Below are 19758 nucleotides of genomic sequence, written 5' to 3'. Positions count from 1 at the left end.
TAGTAGTCATTGAGTTTATCTAGCTACAGTGAGTGAAGTCTCTCTCTCTGGGAGTGGGATAGTAGACATTGAGTTTATCTATCGAGAGTGAGTGAGGTCTCTCTCTCTGGGAGTGGGATAGTAGACATTGAGTTTATCTATCTATAGTGTGTGAAGTCTCTCTCTGGGAGTGGGATAGTCGAAATTGAGTTTATCCATCTATAGTGTGTGAAGTCTCTCTCTCTAGGAGTGGGGTAGTAGACATTGAGTTTCTCTATCTAGAGTGAGTGACGTCTCTCTCTGGGAGTGGGATAGTAGACATTGAGTTTATCTATGTATAGTCAGTGAAGTCTCTCTCTCTGGGAGTGGGATAGTAGACATTGAGTTTATCTAGCTACAGTGAGTGAAGTCTCTCTCTCTGGGAGTGGGATAGTAGACATTGGGTTTATCTATCGAGAGTGAGTGAGGTCTCTCTCTGGGAGTGGGATAGTAGACATTGAGTTTATCTATCTATAGTGAGTGAGGTCTCTCTCTGGGAGTGGGGTAGTAAACATTGAGTTTATCTATCTATAGTCAGTGAAGTCTCTCTCTCTGGGAGTGGGATAGTAGACATTGAGTTTATCTATGTATAGTCAGTGAAGTCTCTCTCTGGGAGTGGGATAGTAGACATTGAGTTTATCTATCTATAGTGAGTGAAGTCTCTCTCTCTGGGAGTGGGATAGTAGACATTGAATTTATCTATCTATAGTGAGTGAAGTCTCTCTCTGGGAGTGGGATAGTAAACATTGAGTGTATCTGTCTATAGTGAGTGAAGTCTCTCTCTCTGGGAGTGGGACAGTAGACATTGAGTTTATCTATCTATAGTGAGTGAAGTCTCTCTCTCTGGGAGTGGGATACTAAACATTGAGTTTATCTATCTATAGTGAGTGAAGTCTCTCTCTGGGAGTGGGATACTAAACATTGAGTTTATCTCTCTATAGTGAGTGAAGTCTCTCACTCTGGGAGTGGGATAGGAGACATTGAGTTTATCTATCTATAGTGAGTGAAATCTCTCTCTCTGGGAGTGGGATAGGAGACATTGAGTTTATCTATCTATAGTGAGTGAAGTCTCTCTCTGGGAGTGGGATACTAAACATTGAGTTTATCTCTATATAGTGAGTGAAGTCTCTCACTCTGGGAGTGGGATACTAAACATTGAGTTTATCTATCTATAGTCAGTGAAGTCTCTCTCTGGGAGTGGGATACTAAACATTGAGTGTATCTATCTATAGTGAGTGAGGTCTCTCTCTGGGAGTGGGATACTAAACATTGAGTTTATTATCTATAGTCAGTGAAGTCTCTCTCTGGGAGTGGGATAGTAAACATTGAGTGTATCTATCTATAGTGAGTGAGGTCTCTCTCTGGGAGTGGGATACTAAACATTGAGTTTATTATCTATAGTCAGTGAAGTCTCTCTCTGGGAGTGGGATACTAAACATTGAGTTTATCTCTCTATAGTGAGTGAAGTCTCTCTCTCTGGGAGTGGGAAAGTAGACATTGGGGCTGTTCTCCAAAATGGAGACAAAGTGTTCACGCCTTGTGAAACCCGACGGCGTGAAACGGGCACGGGAATAGCGAGACAGCTGGATGGAAATTGTCCCATTGGGCAGACGCAGCATGGGGTCATAAAGGGCAGGTCGTGCCTTGCGAATTTAGTGGAATTTTTTGAGGACATGACCCGTGCGGTGGATGAATTCTTTGAGGAGGTAAGTAAGTACAGAGGTGAAGGTAGAGCAGTTGATGCCGTATACATGGATTTTAGTCAGGTGTTTGATAAGGTTCCCCATGGTCGGCTCATGAATAAAGTAAGGAGGTGTGGGATAGAGGGAAATTTGGCCAATTGGATAAGTAACTGGCTATCACATAGAAGACAGAGGGTGATGGTGGATGGAAAATTTTCAGACTGGAGCCCAGTTACCAGCGGTGTACCACGGGGATCAGTGCTGGGTCCTCACCATTTGTGATTTTTATCAATGACTTGGAGGAGGGAGCTGAAGGGTGGGTCAGTAAATTTGCTGATGACACCAAGATTGGTGGAGTAGTGGACGAGGTGGAGGGCTGTTGTAGGCTGCAAAGAGACATTGATAGGATGCAGATCTGGGCCGAAAATGGCAGATCGCGTTTAACCCTGATAAGTGCGAGGTGATTCATTTTTGTAGAAAAAATTTGAATGCGGATTACAGGGTCAATGGCAGGGTTCTGAGGAATGTGGAGGAACAGAGAGATCTTGGGGTTCATGTCCACAGATCTCTGAAGGTTGCCACTCAAGTGGATAGAGCCGTGAGGTAGGAACTTTAGGAACTTTCAAGCGGTTATTGGATAGGCACATGGAGCACACCAGAATGACAGGGAGTGGGATAGCTTGATCTTGGTTTCGGACAATGCTCGGCACAACATCGAGGGCCGAAGGGCCTGTTCTGTGCTGTACTGTTCTATGTTCTATAACGGCGACCCAATGGATGTGGTATATCTGGATTTCCAGAAAACCTTTGACAAGGTGCCACACAAAAGATTGCTGCATAAGATAAAGATGCATGGCATTAAGGGGAAAGTAGTAGCATGGATAGAGGATTGGTTAATGAATAGAAAGCAAAGAGGGGAGATTAATGGGTGTTTCTCTGGTTGGCAATCAGTAGCTAGTGGTGTCCCTCAGGGATCAGTGTTGGGCCCACAATTGTTCACAATTTCCATAAATGATTTGGAGTTGGGGACCAAGGGCAATGTGTCCAAGTTTGCAGACGACACTAAGATAAGTGGCAAAGCAAAAAGTGCAGAGGATACCGGAAGTCTGCAGAGGGATTTGGATAGGTTAAGTGAATGGGCTAGGGTCTGGCAGATGGAATACAATGTTGACCAATGTGAGGTTATCCATTTTTGTAGCAATAACAGCAAAAGGGATTATTATTTAAATGATAAAATATTAGAACATGCTGCTGTGCAGGGAGACCTGGGTGTACTAGTGCATGAGTCGCAAAACGTTGTTTTACAGGTGCAACAGGTGATTAAGAAGGCGAATGGAATTTTGTCCTTCATTGTTAGAGGGATGGAGTTTCAGACTAGGGAGGTTATGCTGCAATTGTATAAGGTGTTAGTGAGGCCACACCTGGAGTATTGTGTTCAGTTCTGGTCTCCTTACTTGAGAAAGGACGTACTGGCACTGGAGGGTGTGCAGAGGAGATTCACTAGGTTAATCCCAGAGCTGAAGTGGTTGGATTACGAGGAGAGGCTGAGTAGACTGGGACTGTACTCATTGGAATTTAGAAGGATGAGGGGGGATCGTATAGAAAGATATAAAATTATGAAGGGAATAGATAGGATAGATGTGGGCAGGTTGTTTCCACTGGCGGGTGAAAGCAAAACTAGGGGGCATAGCCTCCAAATACGGGAAGTAGATTTAGGACTGAGTTTAGGAGGAACTTCTTCACCCAAAGGCTTATGAATCTATGGAATTCCTTGCCCAGTGAAGTAGTAGAGGCTCCTTCATTAAATGTTTTAAGATAACGATGGATAGTTTTTTGAAGAAAAAAGGTATTAAGGGTTATGGTGTTCGGGCCGGAAAGTGGAGCTGAGTCCACAAAAGATCAGCCATGATCTCATTGAATGGTGGAGCAGGCTCGAGGGGCCAGATGGCCTACTCCTGCTCCTAGTTCTTATTATCCTTTGACCCCAACATGTTCATGTTTCTTGGTCAATCCACAAGCCCGCTCCTTCCCTCCCCCACACCAATGATTAAACCATGTTTGGTTTGTGACTTGCTGAGTAAATCCTCCAGATCCATCTCCAGTCTCCTCACAGGCACAGCTCTTAATGAGCTCTGGACTGGAGTTACAAAAACCTGTGCAAATGTTTAAAAACAGTGACAACCTTCTCAGCATCTAATTCATACCTGATTGCTTACCGGAGCCTCAGGAGGTGTTGCCGTGTGAGCTGGAGCAGGTTCACTCAGGTTGTTTGTTCCTCAGTGTTGAACAGTCCGTGACAGCCTCTGTCTGTTTGTAAGGCAAATGGATTGGACCCGGACAAAGTTCACCCAACAGTGAGGCAGATGGTGCAGACGTGATGGTGCCCCCTGTATGGTGTGTTCTGCATTGTGTAATTCGATCTAATCTCAGTCACTCCCAATCCCGGATTCTGACAGCGTGGAGATTCCCAGTTTCACAACAATATTCACACCCGGTTTAATCAGCCCGACCGAGCAGATGGCAACCACAAATCGAAAGCTGATGGAGACCAGTTTCCCATTGCCAGCTGTTGTTGTTTATGAGTTGATGTGGATTGGGGGATAACTCAGTCCTGATAAAGGTCTTGTCGGTCCGCACGGTGATCTGTGTAACTGTGACGAGCTGACAAACACGGGGCAGGACGTTCCTCACCACCCCGCAGCCTGTTTTGTGGCGGCAAAGGCCATTGGCCAGAGGCAGGATCTCCCAGCCCAATCGCAGCCAATGGGGATTCCCCTTGTTCATACCCCCCCCCCCACCCCCCCACGGTGGGGAGGCCACTGTCAGTGGGACCAGAAATCCCACCGATGGGAACAGCGGGAAAATTCACCCCCCCCCCCCCAGCTCTAACCTTCAAGCTTTAATTGGTAAGACACAATTAAAGTAAACATTACAGGAATCAGAGAAAGAAACACTTCCTCTTCAAAAGTGATGTGAGATGAATGAACTTGCCAACATCTGGCCGTGTCTCCAACATTCGGCAGTATTTGGGGGTCAATCTGTTCAATGATCTTGGGGTGTCTGTTGCTGCCAATCACGCTGCCAAGATCGGAAATTATTGGCGGGATTTTCCGTTAGCCAACACCGGGGTCGGGAAACATGATTGGCCGGAGAATCGTTGTGGGCGCTGGGTTCACGCCAAATCGCAATTCTCTGCCACCTCGACAGTGGCGTGAATGTGGTCCACTCCACACGGGAAACAGGCGCTGTGACTGCTGAGGGAGAGCGAGGAGGTCGGACACGGAGAGGTGCGACTGCGGCCTGGCGGTACCCACACTGGCCGGGCTGGCTGGGGTAGGGGGGGCCATGCAAGGGCCGGGGAGGTGACAGGCCGTGGGGCCGGGCTGACCCCCATGGCACAGGGGCGGTGCCCAATCACGGACCGCCATTGCCACGGCTGTAACGCAGCCACCTTGCTGCGCACCCCACTGACCACCCACCTTGGACCCTGACTTTTCAGAGTGACACCGACCATGTTTGTGCCCCTACCCAGCACCCCATCCCCCACCCACCACCCCAGCACCCCAACCCCCACCCACCACCATATCAAACACCGAACTGGCTGGCACACTTGCAGAGCAACACAGCCCACCCAAGGGCAACACCCACAGCGGCCCCACAATGGGCGTTGGATATGCGCTGTGGAGTGCACCGTTGGCAAAGGTAGATCCAGGTGACTGTATGCCTGGCAGCAAGGACTGGCTCCAACGGGGCCCCGGGGGGGGGCACATTGCAGAGGCAGAGTCCACAGTGCCAACCGGGGCATTGTCTCGCCTGTTGGACCTGGTTGAGCAAGGGGGTTCACACCGTGCTGACATGTCGGCCTTTCACCCCCTGCAGACAATGGATATGGAATTAACCAGCAATGGTGGCCTTCCTCCGAGCAGTGGCGGGTGCCCCGTGGTACGAGCTGGAGCTGCTCGTGGAGGAGGAGCCTGCAGCAGCGGATCCTGCCCCAGAGGAAGAGCAGGCAGCCAGTGAGGATGGAGAGTCGGCCGCCCAACAGGCCGAGGACGAGGTGGAGGAGGAGAAGGTGCAAAGGAGGAGCCGCATGAGGGCTTGTGTGTACCGGCAGCGCCTGTCATTCAAGGCCCTGCCGGACTGGGCGTGCCACTGGAGACTCCGGCGGAGCAGCGGGACCGGACCGTACGGCATATCTGCCAGATGAAGGGAAACCTGGCACCTTGGGGATATGGGGGAGGATACCTGCTTCTGGTGGACGTCAAGGTGATGGTTTCACTGACCATCTACGCTACGGGGTCCTTCCGGGGGCCGAGTGGGGACCTGTCCGTATCTCAGAGCTCCTTCATCAGCTCCTTCCTTTTAGGCAGTAATGGAGACAGGCACGGAGATAGACCCTTGGCTCCATACTGATCCATTCCATCTAAGTCAACCCCATTTGCCTGCATTTGGCCCATATCCCTCTGTATATGGAGTCCGTATCCTTCCATTCCCACCCGATTCATATAGTGTCTAGTTGTCCCTTAAATGCCGCTCTCGTACCGGCTCCCACCCCCTCCCCAGGCCGCGCGTTCCCTCTATCACCCTCTGTGTAAAAAACTTGCCTCGCACATCTGTTCCAAACTTTTCCCCACACACTTTAAACCTCTGTCCCCGAGTACGTTCCTATCCATGTATCTGTCTAGCTGCCTTATTAATGTTGTCAGTGTCCCTGCCTCAACCACCTCCTCCGGCAGCTCATTCTGCATATGTACCATCCCCTGTGTAAAAACGTTGTGCTCAGGCTCCCATTAATTCTTTCCCCTCTTAACTTAAACCTCTGCCCTCTAGTTCTCGATTTCCCAACCCTGGGAAAAAAGCTGAGTGCATCCACCCTCTCCATGCCTCTCATGATCTTACCCACCTCTATAAGATCAGCCCTCATTCTCCTACAGCCTGTCCAATCTCTCCCTGTAACTCAGTCCTTTGAGTCCTGGCAACATTCTTGTGAATCTCTTCTGCCCTCTCTCCAGTTTAATAACATCTTTCCGACAGCAAAGCGACCAAAACTGAACACGATACTCCGGTGCGACCTCACCCACATCCTGTACAACTGCAACATAACTTTCCAACTTCGAGACTCAATGCCCTGACTGATGAAGGCCAGCAGGCCAAAAGCCTTCTTCACTGCCCCATCGACCTGTGACTCCACCTTCAGAGAACTATGCATGAAGAACAAAGAACAATGCAGCACAGGAACAGGCCCTTCAGTCCTCCATGGCTACGCTGACCATGGTACCTGCCTAAACTAAAACCGTACGCACTGATGGAGTCCGTATCCTTCCATCCCCACCCTATTCATGTATTGTCTAGTTGTCCCTTAAATGCCGCTCTCGTACCTGCTCCCACCCCCTCCCCAGGCAGCACGTTCCCTCTATCACCCTCTGTGTAAAAAACTTGCCTCACACATCTGTTCTAAACTTTCCCCCACGCGCTTCAAACCTATGTCCCCATTGAGTCTCCTACCCGAGGAAAGAGCGTCTGACTGTCCACTCTGTCCATGCCACTCAATCTTGTCGACCTCTATCAGGTGGCCTCACAACCTCCGTCTTTGCAGTGAGAACAGGCCGAGTTTATCTCAGGCAGCATCCTACTAAACCGCTTCTGTACCCTCTCCACAGCATCCACATCCTTCTGGTAGTGTGGCGACCAGAATTGTCCACAATATTCCAAATGACATGAGGCCTAACTAAGGCCCTCCGTTCCACGATACTCCCTACGGTCCTACCATTCACCATGAAAGTCCTCCCTTGATTTCACTTTCCAGAATGCAACACCTCACCCTGATCTGCATTGAACTCCATTCGCCACTTCTCGGCCCACTTCCCCAGCTGATCAAGATCCTGTGCAATTTTTGATAACCTTCCTCACTGTCTACAATACCATTTCTTTTAGTGTCACCCGCAAACGTTTTCCCTTCTTGTGACCCCCCCCCCCCCCCCTGCTTCTCGCTGTTTCTTTAGTCTCTGGTTTGGTGGTGGGATGAGTTAGCTCTCCCAGACTTCTCCTCATTCCTCTTCTTGTACTGCCAATGGGTTTATAAAGTGTGTTTGAGATGAGGTTTGGCAGCCTCTGGTTTAGTGTTGGTCAGCACGCTGTGTTCGGAGGTTTGCTGCTAGTCAGCACCCTGTGTTCGGAGGTTTGGTGCTAGTCAGCACCCTGCGTTCGGAGGTTTGGTGCTAGTCAGCACTCTGTGTTCGGAGGTTTGGTGCTAGTCAGCACCTTGTGTTCGGAGGTTTGGTGCTAGTCAGCACCCTGTGTTCGGAGGTTTGGTGCTAGTCAGCGCCCTGTGTTCGGAGGTTTGGTGCTAGTCAGCACCCTGTGTTTGGAGGTATGGTGCTAGTCAGCACCCTGTGTTCGGAGGTTTGGTGCTAGTCAGCACCCTGTGTTTGGAGGTTTGGTGCTAGTCAGCACCCTGCGTTCGGAGGTTTGGTGCTAGTCAGCACCCCGTGTTCAGAGGTTTGGTGCTAGTCAGCACGCTGTGTTTGGAGGTTTAGTGCTAGTCAGCGCTCTGTGTTTGGAGGTTTGGTGCTAGTCAGCACCCTGTGTTCGGAGGTTTGGTGCTAGTCAGCACCCTGTGTTCGGAGGTTTGGTGCTAGTCAGCACCCTGTGTTCGGAGGTTTGGTGCTAGTCAGCGCTCTGTGTTCGGAGGTTTAGTGCTAGTCAGCACCCTGTGTTCGGAGGTTTGGTGCTAGTCAGCACCCTGTGTTCGGAGGTTTGGTGCTAGTCAACGCCCTGCGTTCGGAGGTTTGGTGCTAGTCAGCACCCTGTGGTGTGGGTGTGAGGGTGAGGGTGTTGTGGGGGTGAGGGTGGTGAGGGGGTGTGGGGGTGAGGGTGAGGGTGGTGTGGGGTGAGGGTGAGGGGGTGAGGCTGGTGTGGGGGTGAGGGTGGGGGTGAGGGTGAGGGGGTGAGGGTGGGGGTGAGGGTGAGGGTGGTGCGGGGGTGAGAGTGGTGAGGGGGTGAGGGTGGTGTGAAGGTGAGGGGGTGAGGGTGGTGTAAGGGTGAGGTGGAGGGGGAGGGTGGTGTGAGGGTGAAGGTGGTGTGGGGGTGAGGGGGGAGGGGGAGGGTGGTGTGAGGGTGAGGGGGGAGGGGGAGGGTGGTGTGAGGGTGAGGGTGGTGTGAGGGTGAAGGTGGTGTGGGGGTGAGGGTGGTGTGGGGTGCGGGTGGTGTGTGTGGGTCAAGGTGATGGGGAGTGTTGGGGTGGGGGGAATCACGCGTAACTGGAAACCTCAACTCAGCGGGATCTCACTTACTAACCCAATGCCGATGTCCGCTCCGGTAACTGCCCTTTCCTCGGGCCCGCTAACCACACCCAGGGCCTTCTTGCCACACTCAGGGCCCGCTCTACACACCCAGGGCCCAATCACCACAGCCAGGGCCAGCTGACAACACCCAGGGCTCTCTCGCCACACCCAGGGCCCGCTGGCTACACAACGGCCTGCTGACCTCACCCAGGGCCCACTCACCACACCCGAGGCCTGCTGACCACACCCAGGGGCCACTCACTACAGCCAGGGCCTGCTGACCACACCCAGGGCCCTCTCGCCACACCCAGGGCTCACTCTCCACACCCAGGGCCCGCTCATCACACACAGGGCCCGCTCGCCACACCCAGGGCCCGCTGACAACACCCAGGGCCCGCTGACCACACCCAAGTCCCACTGACCACACCCAGGGCCCGCTGACCATACCCAGGGCCCGCTCGCCACGCCCAGGGCCCGCTCGCCACGCCCAGGGCCCGCTGACCATGCCCAGAGCCCACTGACCACACCCAGGGCCCGCTGACCACAACCCAGGCCCGCTGACCACACCCAGGGCCCGCTGACCACAACCCAGGCCCGCTGACCACACCCAGGGCCCGCTGACCACACCCAGGGCCCGCTGGCCACACCCAGGGCCCGCTGACCACACCCAGGGCCCGCTGACCACACCCAGGGCCCGCTGACCACAGCCAGGTCCCGCTGACCACAGCCAGGGCCCGCTGACCACAGCCAGGGCCCGCTCGCCACACCCAGGGCCCGCTCACCACACCCAGGGCCCGCTGACCACACCCAGGGCCCGCTCGCCACACCCAGGGCCCGCTCGCCACACCCAGGGCCCGCTCGCCACACCCAGGGCCCGCTGACCACACCCAGGGCCCGCTCGCCACACCCAGGGCCCGCTGACCACTCCCAGGGCCCGCTCCCCACACCCAGAGCCCGCTGACCACACCCAGGGCCCACTGGCCCCACCCAGCGCCCGCTGACCACACCCAGGGCCCGCTCTCCACACCCAGGGCCCGCTGACCACACCCAGGGCCCGCTGGCCACACCCAGCGCCCGCTGACCACACCCAGGGCCCACTCCCCACAGCCAGGGCCCGCTGACCACACCCAGGGCCCGCTCGCCACACCCAGTGCCCGCTGACCACACCCAGGGCCCGCTCGCCACACCCAGGGCCCGCTGACCACACCCAGGGCCCGCTGACCACACCCAGGGCCCGCTCGCCACACCCAGGGCCCGCTGACCACATCCAGGGCCCGCTCGCCACACCCAGGGCCCGCTGGCCACACCCAGCACCCGCTGACCACACCCAGGGCCCGCTCCCCACACCCAGGGCCCGCTGACCACACTCAGGGCCCGCTCACCATGCCCAGGGCCCGCTGGCCACACCCAGGGCCCGCTGACCACACCCAGGGCCCGCTCTCCACACACAGGGCCCGCTGACCATAGCCAGGGCCTGCTGGCCACACCCAGGGCCCGCTCTCCACACCCAGGGCCCGCTCACCACACCCAGGGCCCGCTGACCACACCCAGGGCCTGCTGGCCACACCCAGGGCCCGCTCTCCACACCCAGGGCCCGCTCGCCACACCCAGGGCCCGCTGACCACAGCCAGGGCCCGCTGGCCACACCCAGGTCCTGTTGACCACAGCCAGGGCCCGCTCACCACAGCCAGGGCCCGCTGACCACAGCCAGGGCCCGCTCACCACACCCAGGGCCTGCTGACCACAGCCAGGGCCCGCTGACCACAGCCAGGGCCCGCTCTCCACACCCAGGGCCCGCTGACCACACCCAGGGCCCGCTGGCCCCACCCAGGGCCCGCTGACCACACCCAGGGCCCGCTGACCACACCCAGGGCCCGCTGACCACAGCCAGGGCCCGCTCTCCACACCCAGGGCCCGCTGACCACAGCCAGGGCCCGCTGACCACAGCCAGGGCCCGCTCTCCACACCCAGGGCCCGCTGGCCACACCCGAGGCCTTCTGACTGCGCCCGGTGCCCACTTCTCTGCCCCGATGTGGGGCTGCAGGACCGGCAGTTCCCTCCGTTCTTTCCCCGCTCCTGCCAGCCGGGATGGCTGCCGGTATGTGGTGCAGGGTGGGGGTAATGCCGCCCTCCGGGTGGGAGCGTAGGAGGGACGGGGGTTGGTACCAGGAGCATAGCGCTGCCTTCTCACCCTGGCCACCCTGAGGAGGTCGTACAGTTTCCTATGCCATTGCTGGCTGGTCCAGATGGTGTTGCCCACGGGGCTGACGGCCTCTGCCACCTGCGACCAGGCACGGTGAATGGCTGGCAGCCTCCTTCTCAGGCCGGGGTGTCGGGTCACCCATCTCTCCTCCATGGCACCCGGTTGGGTCTCCGGTTGGGAGAGAGAGAGAGAAAGGGGAGTGGGGGGAGAGAGAGAGAAAGGGGAGTGTGGGGGAGAGAGAGAGAGAGAAAGGGGAGTGTGGGGGAGAGAGAGAAAGGGGAGTGCGGGGGAGAGAGAGAAAGGGGAGTGCGGGGGAGAGAGAGAAAGAGGAGTGGGGGAGAGAGAGAGAAAGGGGAGGGGGGGGGAGAGAGAGAGAGAGAAAGGGGAGTGTGGGGGAGAGAGAGAAAGGGGAGTGGGGGAGAGAGAGAGAAAGGGGAGTGCGGGGGAGAGAGAGAGAGAGAAAGGGGAGTGTGGGGGAGAGAGAGAAAGGGGAGTAGGGGGAGAGAGAGAGATAGGGGAGTGGGGGGGAGAGAGGGAAAGGGGAGTGGGGGGAGAGAGAGAGAGAAAGGGGAGTGGGGGGAGAGAGAGGGACAGAAAGACAGAGTAAGAGAGAGAGAGACAGGGGAATGGGAGAGAGAGAGAGAAACACTGGGGAGCGTGGGACAGAGAGAGGGAGAGCGGGGAGTGGGGGGGGGGAGAGATTGAGAGACAGAGAGAGGGAGAGAGAGTCAGAGAGAGAAAGACAGAGAGAGGGAGAGAGAGACAGAGAGGAGTGGGGGAGAGAGCGAGGCAGAGAGCGAGAGAGAGAGACAGAGAGAGGGGGAGAGAGAGAGGGAGAGAGGGAGGGAGAGAGAGAGAGAGGGAGAGAGTGAGAGAGAGAGACAGAGAGAGAGAAAGAGAGAGACAGAGAGAGAGACAGAGAGAGTGGGAGAGAGAGACAGAGAGAGGGAGAGAGAGACAGAGAGAGGGAGAGAGAGACAGAGAGAGGGAGAAAGAGACAGAGAGAGGGAGAAAGAGCCAAAGACAGAGGCAGAGAGAGAGAGAGAGAGAGAGACAGAGAGGAGTGGGGAAGAGAGAGAGAGAGACCGAAAGACAGAGAGAGTGAGAGAGAGGGGGAAGGGGGAGGGAGTGAGAGACAGAGAGCGGGAGAAAGAGACAGAGGAGGGGGAGAGAGACAGAGAGATAGAGACAGAGAGACACACAGAGGAGAGTGCGACAGAGAAAGAGAGAGAGAGAGAGAGAGAAGTGGGGAGGAGAGAGAAAGGGGAGTGGGGGAGAGAGAGAGAGAGAGAAAGGGGAGTGGGGGGGGAGAGAGAGAAAGGGGAGTGGGGGAGAGAGAGAAAGGGGAGTGGGGGGGAGAGAGAGAAAGGGGAGTGGGGGGGAGAGAGAGGGACAGAAAGACAGAGAGTGAGAGAGAGAGAGACAGGGGAATGGGAGAGAGAGAGAGACAGGGGAGCGTGGGACAGAGTGAAGGAGAGCGGGGAGTGGGGGGGGGAAGAGAAGGAGAGACAGAGAGAGGGAGAGAGAGTCAGAGAGACGAAGACAGAGAGAGGGAGAGAGAGACAGAGAGGAGTGGAGGAGAGAGCGAGAGACAGAGAGAGGGAGAGACAGAGAGAGAAAGAGAGGGAGAGAGAGAGAGACAGAGAGAGAGAGAGAGAGAGAGAGGGAGAGAGACAGAGAGAGAGACAGAGAGAGTGGGAGAGAGACAGAGAGAGAGGGAGAGAGACAGAGAGAGAGAGAGAGAGAGAGAGAGACAGAGAGAGAGAGTGAGAGAGTGGGAGAGAGAGACAGAGAGGAGTGGGGGATAGAGAGCGAGGCAGAGAGCGAGAGAGAGAGAGAGAGAGAGGGGGAGAGAGGGGGAGAGAGACAGAGAGAGGGAGAAAGAGACAGAGAGAGTGAGAAAGAGCCAAAGACAGAGGCAGAGAGAGAGAGAGAGAGAGACAGAGAGGAGTGGGGAAGAGAGAGAGATAGAGGGAAGGGGGGAGCGAGTGAGAGACAGAGAGCGGAAGAAAGAGACAGAGAGGAGTGGGAGAGAGACAGAGAGATAGAGACAGAGAGACACACAGAGGAGAGTGCGACAGAGAACGAGAGAGAGAGAGGGGAGTGGGGGAGAGAGAGCGAGAGAGAAAGCGAGAGCAAGAGAGAGAGAGCGAGAGAGTGGGGGGGGGGAGAGAGAGGGGAAGAGAGTGGGGGTGGGGGAGAGAGTGGGGGTGGGGGAGAGAGAGTGGGGGTGGGGGAGAGAGAGAGGGGGTGGGGCAGAGAGAGGGGGTGGGGCAGAGAGTGGGGGTGGGGCAGAGAGTGGGGGTGGGGCAGAGAGTGGGGGCGGGGGGGAGAGAGTGGGGGCGGGGAGAGAGAGTGTGGGCAGGAGGAGAGAGAGTGGGGGCGGGGGGAGAGAGAGTGGGTGCGGGGGAGAGAGAGTGGGGGCGGGGGGAGAGAGAGTGGGGGCGGGGGGAGAGAGAGTGGGGGCGGGGGGGAGAGAGAGTGGGGGTGGGGGAAAGAGAGTGGGGGCGGGGAGAGAGAGAGTGGGGGTGGGGGGAGAGAGAGTGGGGGCGGGGGAGAGAGAGTGGGGGCGGGGGAGAGTGAGCGGGGGAGAGAGAGTGGGGGCGGGGGAGAGAGAGTGGGGGCGGGGGAGAGAGAGTGGATGTGGGGGAGAGAGAGTGGGGGTGGGGGAGAGAGAGTGGGGGTGGGGGAGAGAGCGTGGGGGTGGGGGAGAGAGAGTGTGGCCGGGGGAGCGAGAGTGGGCTTGGGAGTGGGGGTGGGGGAGAGAGAGTGGGGGTGGGGAGAGAGAGTGGGGGTGGGGAGAGAGAGTGGGGGTGGGGGAGAGAGTGGGGGTGGGGGGGATAGGGGGGAGAGAGTGGGGGGGGAGAGAGTGGGGGTGGGGCAGACAGAGGGGGGGTGGGGGGGAGAGCGTGGGGGTGGGGGGAGAGCGTTGGCGGTGGGGGGAGAGCGTGGGGGTGGGGGAGAGGGTGGGGGTGGGTGAGTGTTATAACCTGCCTACTTACCATTGGCTGGGGACTAATGACTATCCCACAATCCTGTGGGAGTATGAGCTTCCCCAATCAGGGGGGTGGAGAAACCATTAGTAAACTCCCTGTACAAATAAAGCTGGCCAGTTCAGGAACCAGCAGGAAGGAGTATGTAGCAAGGGAAGTCACTGCTACTGTTATGTGTATATGTTATTGTAAATAAATGTTATTACTTTGTATCTTTAAAACTCATGCTGGATTCTTCGTGGCCCTCACAAAACTGGCGATGAGGGTTAAAGTGAATAGCTGTCTACACTGCTGAAGCCACCTCCCTGGATTTTTGTTGGATACAGGTTGGAAGTTGTTGTCTATTACACCATGCCTCTGTACGGACGTTTGGATGTTTTTGATGCTGCGCTGGAAAGCTGGAACCAGTACGCACAACGGATGCGTTACTATTTCCGGGCAAACAATATCACCAAAAATGAGTGCCAGGTGGTCATATTGCTCACCGCCTGCGGCCCGCATACGTTTGGGGTGATTAGGAGCCTTACGTACCCAGCTGCGCCGGACACCAAAACGTTTGATGAACTTGTGAATATAGTGGGGCAACATTTTAACCCAACCCCGTCCACAATAGTCCAGCGTTACCGGTTTAATACCGCTGAGAGGACCCCTGGAGAATCCCTTGCCGATTTTCTATCCAGGTACGCAGGATTGCGGAGTACTGTGACGATGGTGAGACCTTGTCAGAAATGTTACGCGACCGTTTGGTTTGCGGTATTAACAATGCGGCCACCCAGAGAAAGTTGTTAGCGGAGCCAACATTGACTTTTCAACAGGCCATTCAAATAGTATTGTCCCGAGAGAGCGCAGAATGAGGAGTACAGGAGCTACAGGGAATGGAAGTGCATGCCTTGGGGCGCAACCCCTTGCGTCCGAAAACGTCCCCCCCGCACTCCTGCGGTACCTTGGGCGAGGCAACGTCCGGACCGACGTCAGTTGCCGTCGGACATTCCTCCCCGAAGGGAGCCTTCTCCAGAGCCAATGGATGAGGAGCCAAGTCCGTGTCAGACTTGTAGGCGCTGACCCCGTCGCGGACGGCGGTCCTGGGGGCGGCCGTCATTCCGACCGAAACTGTGACCAGCCCAGGGGCCGTAACTGGGACCAGCCCAGGGGCCGTACCTTCCATGTGGATGAACCTGCGGCGACTATTCCTGAGGACGTGGAGACAGAGGACGACTGCCTGCAGCTGCATTGTGTGGCAGCTCCCCGTGTGGCCCCCATTAAGGTGACAGTACGGGTCAATGGCCACCCGCTTGAGATGGAGTTGGACACTGGCGCAGCGGTCTCCGTGATCGCCCAGAGGACATTCGACCGCATCAAGCAAGGTATACAGACCCTTACATTAACCGACTCACAGGCCAGGTTGGCCACCTACACGGGGGAACCACTGGACATTGCAGGAACTACAATGACCCTTGTTGTTTATGGACGCCAGGAGGGGCGTTTCCCACTTATCGTGGTGCGCGGCCATGGGCCCAGCCTGTTGGGTCGGGACTGGTTGCGCCATTTGCGGTTGCAATGGCAGCACATCCTCCAAACAGTTTCTGAAGGGTTGACTGAGGTGCTAGGACGATACCCAGATGTATTCCAGCCTGGTTTGGGGAAAATAGAAGGGGCCGTAGCCCATATCCAAGTCGAACCAGGAGCCACACCGCGCTATTTCCGGGCGCGCCCAGTGCCTTACGCCTTGCTCGAGAAGGTAGAAGGGGAGCTCACTCGTTTGGAGAGTTTGGGTATTATCAGGCCCGTCCGTTTTGCTGACTGGGCAGCACTAATTGTAGCTGTAATGAAGCCAGATGCCACAGTTCGCTTGTGTGGCGACTATAAACGTACAGTGAATACGGTTTCCCGACTCGACCGATATCCAATGCCTCACATAGAGGATCTCTACGCGAAACTTGCAGGTGGACTCTCGTTCACAAAATTAGGTATGAGTCACGCCTACCTGCAGTTGGAGCTGGACCCTGCCTCCCAACCATATGTAACGATTAATACACACCGGGGCCTGTATGAATATACACGGTTGCCCTTTGGAGTATCCTCTGCCTGCGCAATGTTTCAACGTGTTATGGAGGGCATTTTGAGAGGTTTACCACGTGTGGCTGTCTACTTAGATGACGTTTTGATTACATGGACGTCGGAGCAGGAACATTTGGAAAATCTGGAGGCTGTCCTTAGACGCCTTTCGGAGGCTGGAGTCCGTTTACGTCGCACAAAGTGCGTATTTCAGGTAAAGGAAGTAGTCTACCTAGGTTATCGGGTGGACCGCGAAGGTTTGCACCCCGTCGCAGAGAAGGTGCGTGCAATTCAACATGCCCCTGCCCTGACTGACACTTCGCATCTTCGTTCTTTTCTCGGTCTCGTAAACTATTACGGGAAGTTCCTCCCCAATCTGGCAACTACGCTGGCCCCGTTGCACCTGCTGCTAAAGAAAAATCACACCTGGGTTTGGGGTCAGCCGCAAGAAACCGCTTTCCGGCGGGTAAAGCAACAATTGTCGTCGTCTGGGTTACTAACCCACTATGATCCTGGAAAGCCTTTGCTCGTCACATGTGATGCATCCCCGTATGGTATTGGGGCCGTCCTGTCCCACAAGATGGAGAACGGGGCCGAGCGACCGATAGCTTTCGCCTCCCGCACATTGACTGCAGCGGAGAAAAAGTACGCGCAGATCGAGGAGGGCCTGGCAGTGGTTTTTGCGGTGAAACGCTTCCACCAGTACGTGTATGGCCGTCATTTCGCTATCGTGACTGATCATAAGCCTCTGCTAGGACTTTTCAGGGAGGATAAGCCAATACCGCCCATTGCTTCCGCACGGATCCAGCGCTGGGCTTTGTTGCTTGCTGCATACGAGTATTCTCTGGAGCACAAACCAGGTACGCAGATAGCAAATGCCGACGCACTGAGCCGATTGCCTTTATCGAACGGCCCCATGTCGACCCCCACGACCGGTGAGGTGGTTGCAACCCTAAATTTTATGGACACCTTGCCTGTCACGGCATCACAGATCCGTGAGTGGAACCAGACGGAGCCAGTCCTGTCAAAGGTTCGGCACCTCCCAGGTGAGTTGCGGGCATTTTCCTCCAAGCTGTCAGAATTCAGCGTGGAAGACGGCATCCTCTTGTGGGGGACGCGTGTGATTGTCCCGGAAAAAGGCCAGGAGCTGATACTAACAGACTTGCACAATGGGCATCCAGGCGTGACCAAAATGAAAATGTTGGCCCGGAGTTATGTCTGGTGGCCAGGCCTCGACACCGACATTGAGAATGTGGCCCAAAACTGCTCCATTTGCCAGGAGCATCAGAAGCTTCCGCCGGCCGCGCCCCTACATCACTGGGAATGGCCAGGGAGGCCTTGGGCACGCTTGCATGCAGATTTCGCAGGCCCTTTTCAAGGATCCATGTTCCTTCTACTAATTGACGCCCAGTCTAAATGGCTAGAGGTGCATAAGATGCAGGGGACAACGTCCTGCGCAACAATTGAAAAGATGCGTTTATCGTTTCGTACGCATGGCCTCCCCGAGGTGCTGGTCACGGATAACGGCACTCCATTCACGAGTGAGGTGTTTGCGAGGTTCACGAAGATGAACGGCATCCGCCATATCCGCACTGCCCCTTACCACCCGGCTTCAAATGGGTTGGCAGAGCGCGCAGTGCAGACATTCAAAAGAGGCCTAAAGAAGCAGTCTTCTGGATCAATGGACACGAGACCGGCTCGCTTTTTGTTTACGTACAGGACCACCCCCCCCATGCAGTGACTGGGGTAGCTCCCGCAGAACTCCTAATGGGCCGGAGACTTCGCACCCGCCTTAGTATGGTTTTCCCGGACATTGGCGCAAAAGTACGCCGCACACAGGAACGGCAGGGACAGGGATTTTCTCGGCATCGGCCGATTCGGCAGTTTGCGCCCGGTGACCCAGTGCTCGTTCGGAATTTTGCTGGTGGTGCCCAATGGGTTCCTGGTGTAATCTTTTGCCAAACGGGCCCTATATCTTTCCAGGTGCAAGCCCAGGGTCGTCTCCAGCGAAAACATGTAGACCACGTTTGGTCCAGAAGACTATCCCCTCAAAAGATTCCCCGCCCCCGGAGCTCATTTCAACAGCCGCAGAGACCAGAGACAAGGGAAGGTAGACCTCACAATCTTCCCCTGGTGCCTCACTCGAAGCCTGCGCAGGTCATTACGGAACCGAATGGAGATAGAGACGCTGACATGACGGAGGCAGCAGACTCTGACTCCGAGATGGAGACACAGGATGCATCAGAGGGGGAATCCTCGGGTTCACGGGCCGTGGATGTACAACCGTTACGCCGTTCATCACGGAAGCGCCGGTCTCTGTCTCGTTACACGCCGCCTGATCCAGCGCCGCATGCAAATGGTGTCCGGCCTGCGGCCAAACGAGTCCGACGCCCTCCTTCGCCAGGGTCTTCAGTGGATTCCTTGGACTTTGGGGGGGAGGGATGTTATAACCTGCCTACTTAACATTGGCTGGGGACTAATGACTATCCCACAATCCTGTGGGAGTATGAGCTTCCCCAATGAGGGGGGCGGAGAAACCATTAGTAAACTCCTAGTATAAATAAAGCTGGTCAGTTCAGGAACCAGCAGGAAGGAGTATGTAGCAAGGGAAGTTACTGCTACTGTTATGTAGAAATGTTATTGTAAATAAATGTTATTGCTTAGTATCCTTAAAACCCGTGCTGGATTCTTCGTGGCCCTCACAAAAGTGAAAGAGCGCGGGTTTGCGAGAGAGAAGAGAGAGCGCGGGGTTGCGGGAGGGAGAGAGCGCGGGGTTGCGGGAGGGAAGAGAGAGCGCGGGGTTGCGGGAGGGAAGGGAGAGAGAGGGGTTGCGGGAGGGAAGAGAGAGCGCGGGGTTGCGGGAGGGAAGAGAGAGAGCGGGGTTGCGGGAGGGAAGAGAGAGCGTGGGGTTGCGGGAGGGAAGAGAGAGCGCGGGGTTGCGGGAGGGAGAGAGCGCGGGTGCGGGAGGGAAGAGAGAGCGCGGGGTTGCGGGAGGGAAGAGAGAGAGAGGGGTTGCGGGAGAGCGGGGGTGCGGGAGGGAGAGCGGGTGTGCGGGAGGGAGAGCGTGGGTGCGGGAGGGAGAGTGGGGGTGCGGGAGGGAGAGGGGGTGGGGGATGTCATAATATACACCAGTATATCATGGTGCAGTCACACACTGATGGACACACAGTGGGACCAATCAACACACACAAAACCGCAGCCAATCACCAGTTAGAGCACACACACTATAAAGACAGGGGGCATCAGAGTTCCCGCTCATTCGAGCTGCAGCTTCCTAGTAGGACAGAGCTCACAGCACGCAGCACAGACATTCACCATATGCTGAGTCCATCGACTGGTTAGGACAAGGCAAATGTCTTTAGTTAAAGCTAGTATCGTGTTAACCCACAGTGAGAGTACGTTAAACTGTTAATGACTCAATAAAATAGTGTTGGACTATTTCAAGTGTTGTTGACCTGTATGTGTTCCACGGATTTCGGCGGGAGCGGTGCGCAAGGGACTTCTGGGAGGTAAGTTTTTACTTT

General features: G+C 55.9%; 1 protein-coding gene across 1 annotated transcript in view; it reads right to left on the bottom strand.

Annotated features, from left to right (window-relative positions):
* Window positions 1-3963, bottom strand: part of LOC140402501 (uncharacterized) — a 58541-nt gene extending 54578 nt beyond the window's left edge. The window contains exon 1 of the mRNA XM_072490344.1: window positions 3905-3963. The gene's annotated coding sequence lies outside the window, so the exon portion shown is untranslated. The remainder of the gene's footprint in view (window positions 1-3904) is intronic.
* Between the last annotated feature and the right edge of the window lie 15795 nt (window positions 3964-19758).

The sequence above is a fragment of the Scyliorhinus torazame genome, chromosome 25 (assembly GCF_047496885.1).
Source record: "Scyliorhinus torazame isolate Kashiwa2021f chromosome 25, sScyTor2.1, whole genome shotgun sequence".
In the NCBI taxonomy this organism is placed as follows: Eukaryota; Metazoa; Chordata; class Chondrichthyes; order Carcharhiniformes; family Scyliorhinidae; genus Scyliorhinus; species Scyliorhinus torazame.
This window is presented reverse-complemented; position numbering and strand designations above follow the sequence as displayed.